Source organism: Mustelus asterias, chromosome 22 (genome assembly GCF_964213995.1).
Source record: "Mustelus asterias chromosome 22, sMusAst1.hap1.1, whole genome shotgun sequence".
Lineage (NCBI taxonomy): Eukaryota > Metazoa > Chordata > Chondrichthyes > Carcharhiniformes > Triakidae > Mustelus > Mustelus asterias.
Genome location: NC_135822.1, coordinates 20,034,871 through 20,043,780, shown reverse-complemented (window position 1 = coordinate 20,043,780; position 8,910 = coordinate 20,034,871).

The following is an 8,910-nucleotide window of genomic DNA, read 5'->3' as shown; positions in this document are numbered from 1 at the left end:
AGAAAGACAAAACTCTAGTCTCATGGAGTACAGTCTTGTAGGATTCAATCCACATGCACTGGACCATGAGGTAAAGTTCAACATGTTAATGCCCTTTCAGTCAGTGCCTTCCTTATGAATATATGAACATATGAAAAAGGAGCAGGAGTAGGCCACATGTAGGCAGCATGGTGGCACAGTGGTTAGCACTGCTGCCTCACACACACCAGGGACCGGGTTCGATTTCCAGCTTGGGTCACTGTCTGTGTGGAGTTTGCACATTCTACCCGTGTCTGCATGGGTTTCCTCCGGGTGCTCTGGTTTCTTCCCACAGTCCAAAGATGTGCGGGTTAGGTGGATTGGCCATGCTAAATTGCCCCTTAGTGTCAGGAGGACCAGCTAGGGTAAATGTGTGGGGTTATGGAGATAGGGCGTGGGTGGGATTGTGGTCGGTGCAGACTCAATAGGCTGAATGGCCTCCTTCTGCACTGTAGAATTCTATGATTTTATGATTCTATTTGGCCTTTTGATCCTGTTCTGCCATTTGATAAGATCATGGCTGATCTAACTGTAGCCTCGACTTTCCTGCCTACACCCCATACCCTTTGACTCCCTTGTCAGTCAAGAATATATGTAACTCAGCCTTAACATAACAACCTTATCATAGCAACTCGCTTCAGAAAAAAAACTCCTTATCTCCCCTGGGTTCTTTTGCCAAATATCTTAAATCCGTGTCCTCTGGTTACTGACACTCCTACCGCTGGGAACAGCTTGTCTTTATTTATCACTTTAATTGTGCTGTTTGTTTATTGTAGTACAATCTGCAGGTTATCAGCCCAACAGTGTGAATCACCTATATAGGGGGCACTCCCATCAACGTGCACTTTTGAATGATTTATAAGGAAGGTTTTATTTATAGATGTCAAAGTTTAATTGTGCCAACAGAATGAAGTGACGTCATCAATGAACTTCCCAGCACCTGTGGCAGGATAGACAAGCTTGGGTTTTACTTTAAATGGGAACAATGAGTTGTAATCCAGTTCAAGTCCCAGTGCCATTCTTAAGGCCCGATGCTCAAGTTTTGGGACTAAGTGCCCACGGTGGCAGGAAAACAGGAGCATTTCCTGCTGGCGTTGGCAGCATTTGTCAGATATGATTCATCCACTGAAAAATTCTAATGAGGTCATTTTGAGCAGCCCGTCAGCCGGCCCTGCTGTTCTGAGACCGGGCCGCCATTTTTAAATGGCTCCCCGATCTCCATGCTCGGAAACAGGCTCTCCTCCCCACAAAAAAATGAAATGCCGTCCCCACACTGACCATGGAGACACCATCAACTCCCCCCCCCTGCTAACCAAAGAGGGGCATTCTCCCTCCCCCACACCACGCAAGCATGAGGGTGACCCGATCCCCCTAACTTAGCCCCCTTCCCCTAAGACCTCCCCACTCAGCACAATCTTCCCTCAGCCTCCTTCCCCCCTCAGACACCCCACTCAACCCCCCTTCCCCTTCAGCTACCTGAAATCACCATGCCAGGAGTGATCTTCAGGTCTGCCAGGGCCAGAAGGGGCAGTCCAGCCACGAGACCCAATTCTGGGAGAGAGTGGCGAGGACATCCTCTTGCCCTCAGCCCGAGCCCACCCAACTCTGAGGACCCCGAGGGATCCTTCCTCTGCAGCCTGGTAGCAGCAGAAGGGTAAATGGCCACCAGACCTACCTCCTTGAGCCCCCTCAGGGCCCAGAGCGCAAGGCCCAGGTGTCACTGCCAAGGTGTCAGGGGACAGTGCATTATGGGCATGCCCAGGCACATGCCCTGAAGGGGGGCCAGAGGGAGACTGCGTAGGGGGTCTGAGGAAAAGGGGGGCTGAGTGGGAAGGCTGAAGGAGAAGGCGGCCTGAGCAGGGAATCAGGTCAAGTCACCCTCATGCCTGGGTAGTGTGGTGGGGAGGATGTCCCTCTTTACTGGGGAGTTGCTGGTGCTACCCTGGACCCTCGGGGTCCAACATGCCAAGTCCCTGCACATGTAAAGCCCGCCCAGCGCCGTTCTCACTGGCAGGCCGGGTGACTGGTGGGAAGCTGATGAATGGCCTGTCAGGCTTTTGCAGAAAATACGGCCACATGGGATTGAGGGTGATTTAGTCGTTTGGATCAGGAATTGGCTAGCTGTAAGAAAACAAAGGGTGGTGGTTGATGGGAAATATTCATCCTGGAGTTCAGTTACTAGTGGTGTACCGCAAGGATCTGTTTTGGGGCCACTGCTGTTTGTCATTTTTATTAATGACTTGAATGAGGGCGTGGAAGGATGGATTAGTAAATTTGCGGATGACACTAAAGTCGGTGGAGTTGTAGACAGTGCGGGGGGAAGTGACAGGTTACAGAGGGACATAGATAAGCTGCGGAGCTGGGCTGAGAGGTGGCAAATGGAGTTTAATGCGGAAAAGTGTGAGGTGATTCACTTTGGAATGAGTAACAGGAATACAGAGTACTGGGCTAATGGTAAGATACTTGGTAGTGTGGATGAACAGAGGGATTTGGGTGTCCATGTGCATAGATCCCTGAAAGTTGGCACCCAGGTTGATAGGGTTGTTAAGAAGGCGTATGGTGTGTTAGCTTTTATTGGTAGAGGGATTGAGTTTCGGAGCCAGGAGGTCATGCTGCAACTGTACAAAACTCTGGTGCGGCCGCATTTGGAGTATTGCGTACAGTTCTGGTCACCGTATTATAGGAAAGATGTGGAAGTGTTGGAAAGGGTGCAGAGGAGATTTACCAGGATGTTGCCTGGTATGGTGGGAAAATCGTATGAGGAAAGGCTGAGGGGCTTGAGGTTGTTTTCGTTAGAGAGAAGAAGGTTAAGAGGTGACTTAATAGAGGCGTACAAGATGATCAGAGGATTAGATAGGGTGGATAGTGCGAGCCGTTTTCCTCGGATGGTGTTGGCTAGCACGAGGGGACATAGCTTTAAATTGAGGGGTGAGAGATATAGGACAGATGTTAGAGGTAGGTTCTTTACTCAGAGAGTAGTAAGGGCGTGGAATGCCCTGCCTGCAGCAGTGGTGGACTCGTCAACGTTGAGAGTGTTCAAGTGGTTATTGGATAAACATATGGATGATATTGGAATAGTGTAGATTAGAGGGGCTTTAGATTGGTACCACTGGTTGGCGCAACATCGAGGGCCGAAGGGCCTGTACTGCGCTGTAATGTTCTATGTTCTAAAACCACAAATAATGATATTCAAATTAGCCGGTTTGCATAATTATTGGGTTGCTGCCCACTCTGGGTGAGAACTTGATTGGTGGTGGCAGGGTGGGGAGGGTCGGGTGAATCCCGAGTGCCTTCATACCCATCAGTGAACCCAATTTTCAGCCAGTGTGCCATTACCGGGGCATCGGGATTCCTGTCAGTCGTCTGAGGGGGTCAGAGAATTGCCCTCTTAAGAATGTGAGTTGAGACACATAGAAACATACACAAAAAATAGAAGCAGGAGCCTGCTCCGCCATTCATTACGATCATAGGAGGAAGTGTTTCTGCATTGGAACTCACAGGCACAGCTGACAGTTTCCAGTAATACAACCTTCAGCAGGGACCATGTGGTGACAGTTCCACTGGGCCAATACTTTATAATCCACTGACACACTTGTCTACCTACATCTCTGTCCGTCTGCTTTTAACCTTTGCAAATAATCACAAAGAACATCATAACTGCCAATAGATGACAAATTGACCATCAAATAAAAAGGACAGAGGAGGTTTACTCTGTATCAAATCTGTGCTGTAACAGCCCTGAGAATGTTTGATGGGACAGTAATACACTATATAGGGAGCTTTACTTTGTATCTAACTCAGCCTTCTTTCATCACTTCAGTTCGAAGTGACACAAGAAGAATATAGGTGAAATATACTGGAGAAAGAATCCATATCCAGCGAGCCAGTAGCTTCAGCAGAGGAGACCTGAGCCCCAGTGACAGTGAACCCTTTCAGGGGAGTGGAATAACTGCTTTTATTTTGTTGATGCTGAGATTGGACCTTTCATTGTGGGAGTTCATTTATGGCACTGGAGATGTTTTTGGCTTGTTTACTCGATTTATTAGTATCCATAACGTGTACAATCTGTCATTGTGTTTATACTTCTGCTCCAGCTGCGTTTCCCATGAATCAGTTATTAGGATTGCACCTAATACATTGGCATGTGAAACTGTTGTTTTTATGGTGATAAAAGCAAATTACTGTGGATGCTGGAATCTGATACAAGAACAGAAAATGCTGGGAAATCTCAGCAGGCCTGACAACATCTGTGGGAGAGAAAGCAGAGCTAATATTTAAATTTTCTGTTTTTGCTACTGTTATTCTGGTTGCTTTCATGGGCTGGTTATTGACAGAAAAGGGCCATTCCAGAGGAATTGAAAGGGAAATATGTTAATAATAATGAGATGATGGCAATGTGTGGAGTGAGAATAAGAGGATAAATGAGAATCAGAGTTTGAGAGTAAAAGAGGTTTGTTAGCTAATCTGGAGTCAAGTTTGTCTGAAGCTTGACTTTAACCTATTTTTGTTTTATACATGCTGTTGTGGCCATGAAAAATCGATGTTTTATAGTGGTGTTCATTGAAATGTTCATGCCAGGGGGTTCTTCAGGTGACGGGGCAAACTGGAAGAAAGACTTTTTTATTCATTTGTGGGACATGGGCGTCGTTGTCTGACTAGCATTTGTTGCCCATCTCTAGTTGCGCTTGAGAAGGTGGTGGTGACCTGCCTTCTTCAAATGCTGCTGTCACGTAATATAGTGAAATAACTGATTAATGACTATTGACATTTTGTTGCGTAGCCGTATGAGGCCCTGTCAAGGTACAGCGTATGGCTGTCAGACATTCGGGACGAGAGCGCCGCGAACACCTAAGTCACAGACGAAGCCATGAGGAGATCTGGAACGCACTAAAAGTAACCCTGCCCGGGACGCTGGAAATGCCGCCCCCACCCTACAAGTCCAGTGCGCACGCGCAGCACCTCGAGCCCGCGTGCTCCCTGCGCGCTCTCCGGCGCTGCGACGGTTGGAATTTGAACTCCGGCTCGTGCCTGGTGCTTCAACGGCCTTTACTCGCTGGAGCGCGAGAAGCCTGGGTGGCGGTTAGACACCGTTCATAATCAGATATATCTGAGAATAAAAGGTGAAGCAGAGGTGTTTCAGGGAGAAAGGACTAGCTTCGACCCGCGTTAAACAATGAAAATTACGGAAAGAATGTAAACAATGAAAATTAAAACTGAGAAAAACAGCGACAAAAACAATCAAACCTCGAAGAGTGAGGTGGGGCTTTCATCTTACAGACCAAATCACCCAGAAACCACTTACACTGACTGACAAAAAGCAAGACTTGCATTTCTTAATTGCCTTTCACTTCGATAGGACGTCTCAAAGCCCTTTACAACCAATGAAGCATCTAGAAAGTGTAGTCACTTTTTGTACTGTATGAAACACGGAAGCTTTAGAACAGCAATCCCTCAAAATCTTTACACGGGACTTTGAATTCACTTCCAGGCTTAGTTGGGACACAACGTTCTGTAGTAGTGACAAGTGACCCTCATGTTTTTATCCAAACCATGCCTTAACCTATTGGTTTTCACCAAATGTTGGTGTAATGGTTCAAGTTAAAGATGCTAGACACTGGAGCAACAGAAGCAGTACATCAAATCTAAATGTAAGTAGGTATCATTTTATTTTCATCTGTTTCCATTTTAATAACTTGCTGAACGTGACTCAGAAGTGTGGGAATATTGCATTAGACCCACCATTGAAGACTAGTTTGACACTCCTGGTATAATAATGGACACTAGGGGATACTACAATGTCAGGCATAAACAGTGAATACTCGGGGAAACCACAATGTCAGGGTATAGATGATAGACATTAGACTAGAGGATATTTTATGTTAGAGTAGAATAATAGATACCAGGGAATACTATGGTATTGGGGAATGGACTCCAGAGGACACTAAAATATCGCTGCTAATAATGGACACCAGGGGATACTACAATGTCAGGAATAGCTAATGGATAGTAGGTGACAAAACAATGTTTGGGCATTGTTAATAGACCTGAGGGCATGCTACAATGCCATGGTGCCACTAAAGGACACCAGGTATGTGTAGACAGTGGAAACTCACTAATGCTGCAATGTCACAATGAACAAGGTGCTCTGGATCTGCAAACCTCTGCCTATCTTCCTCATATTCCTGCTTTATGACTCATCTCTTTATCCATACTTCTGGACATCCCTCCTAATGAACCTTTTGGTCTCTGTCCATTTTTATCTGGTTATTCTTTTGTACAGCGTGTGGAGTCACTTTTGTTAAATTGGTTTCAGAAACAGAAGCAATGATAGACATCGGTGCTGTTACAATGTAGATAATAGAAGGTTAAGATATGGTGCAGTTAAAGGAAACTAGGAGTGGTATTTAATGGAGGTGTTGTGGGTGGGACAGGGTCCAGCTGGTGAAACCCTTTGTTGTGTACTTTTGGGAAGGCCCAAATCATGCTATCCTATGAATGTGGGGTGGCATGGTGGTTAGCACTGCTGCCTCACAGTGCCAGGGACCCGGGTTCAATTCCGGCCTGGGGTCACTGTCTGTGTGGAGTTTGCACATTTTCCCTGTGTCTGTGTGGGTTTCCTCCGGGTGCTCCAGTTTCCTCCCACAGTCCAAAGATGTGTGGGTTCGGTTGATTGGCCATGCTAAATTGACACTAGTGTCAAGGGATTAGCAGCGTAAATATGTGGGGTTATGGGAATAGGGCCTGGGTGGGATTGTGGTCGGTGCATATTCGATGGACCGAATGGCCTCCTTCTGTATTGTAGGGATTCTATGAATGTAATGTTTTGAAAACAAAATTAGCTCAAAAGTGGCATTTTAACTTATTACACCAATGTTGTTCCCCGCCGAGACATAATTAGAAATCCCAGAAGTGAAAGTAACATTTAGACGGCACAAAACTGATAAACGTTTTTAAACAAAAGAAAATAAAAAGTTGGAATATTTATATCAGTACCTTGCTATGATGATATGACACCACTTGCTTAGCAACAGGAAAAACACTAGTGTCCTGATTGAGTAAGCGATAGGCCACGATATGTGTACCTACCAAACCAACTTGTTTCTTGAAAGAACACCCACCCGTCAGTCAAGATTCCTGTGGATTGTAAATGAATCAGAAGAGGGCTGGAACCAGGTTAGTGCCATCCTGAGGGTGCAGTGTTTCAACCTATCATAGTTTGATACATTGTGCTTGCAGTGAGTGTGCAGTACAGAGTGAAGGAATGTAGCATAGCAATGAAGCAGAGTGGGAAGGGAAAACCAACAAGCCTGCAATCTCTTGGCTCTCTCCATAACTTCTCTCCAGATGTAATTTATTGGAGTTTCCACAGGAATGGGTAAACCTGATTCTAGGTAATTGCTGATGTGAATGAGGACTTTGTCATTGAATATCATAGGATTAATAAAATGAATGCCTGGAACATGCAGCATCCAAAAGCACAATATTGAAGCATTGCATCCCTGCACTAGGAATTCTGAACTTTTTCACCCCTCAGTGATCTGTATGAATTGTGTTGCTAAATTCATTCTATCTAAGAAGGTGAGAGAGAGGAACACACATAGACCTATAAAGGCTGCAAGGAGATTTAATAGATGTGTTCAAGATCATGAGGGACCTGGACAAATCAAATAGGGGGAAACTATTTCCATTGGCAGAAGGGTCAAAAACCAGAGGACAGTGATTTAAGACGAATGACAAAAGAACAAAGTACAACAAAAGGAAAAGCCTTTTTAACAACTGACAGTATTGTGGAGGCAGATTCAATCATGCCTCTCAAAAAGAAGACTTACCTGATGAAGGAGCAGCGCTCTGAAAGCTCGTAATTCCAAGTAAACCTGTTGGACTTTAACCTGGGTGTTGTGAGACTTCTTACTGTGCCCATCCCAATCCAACGCCGGCATCTCCACCTCATCTCAAAAAGAACTGTGTTAATGCCAACTCCCTGCAAGAGAAACTCAGTTAGTCCCACTCCCCTGCCCTTTCTCTGAATGTACACCTGCATATCTTTTCTCAAGATGATTATTCAATTCCTTTTTGAGAGGTACGAGTGAATCTGCCTTCACCACACTGTCAGGCACTGCATTCTCGATCCCCATGTTACATTTGGTTCCTTTGCATTCATCTTAAATCAGTATCCTCTGGTTCTTGACCCTTCCACCATAGGAAATAGTTTCTCCCTATCCACTCTTATCGAGATCCACCATGATTTTGAACATCTATCAAATCTCCTTGCAACCTTTATAAGTCAATACTGGTTCCTCTCTCCCATCTTGTTAAATAATGGAGTGACATTGGGAATTTTCCAATGCAAGGGGACAATTAGTCTCATTATTTTCTCCAATCTTATTTTTTAATGTATTAAATTCAGTAAGTACGCCCCTCTAATGTTTCATTTTCCTTGTTCTTCTGGTACTTTAACCCTTCTGCTACTTGAAGACCATCAAAATTATGTAGCAAATCTCCCATTTTACTTATTTTCAATTACAGTATCACTCTTTATGGGACCCTCATTACCCTTGGCCATGCTATTTTCTTTTTTGTGCATGCGTTTGTATATCTATGAATGTGTTACAAGTGCATGAGCTATAATTGCCTATGGGTATATTCAGATCTTGCCAGTCAATTCCACTTATAGACCTATTAGATCTCAACACCTTCCAATATTTGCTTTTGTATCGGCCTGCAATTGCAAAGCTGCTCTGCTTTCCTGCTATGTAGCACTTCGTGTAGCTTATGATCTGAATTTTCAGCCTGGATGTTAAGGGAATGGAAGTCCTTTCAATTGACAAAGGCACCTAAGTCCCCTGCTGGTACCTTTATGGGCTTATGTGTGCAGATAGTGGTTCCCTGGAT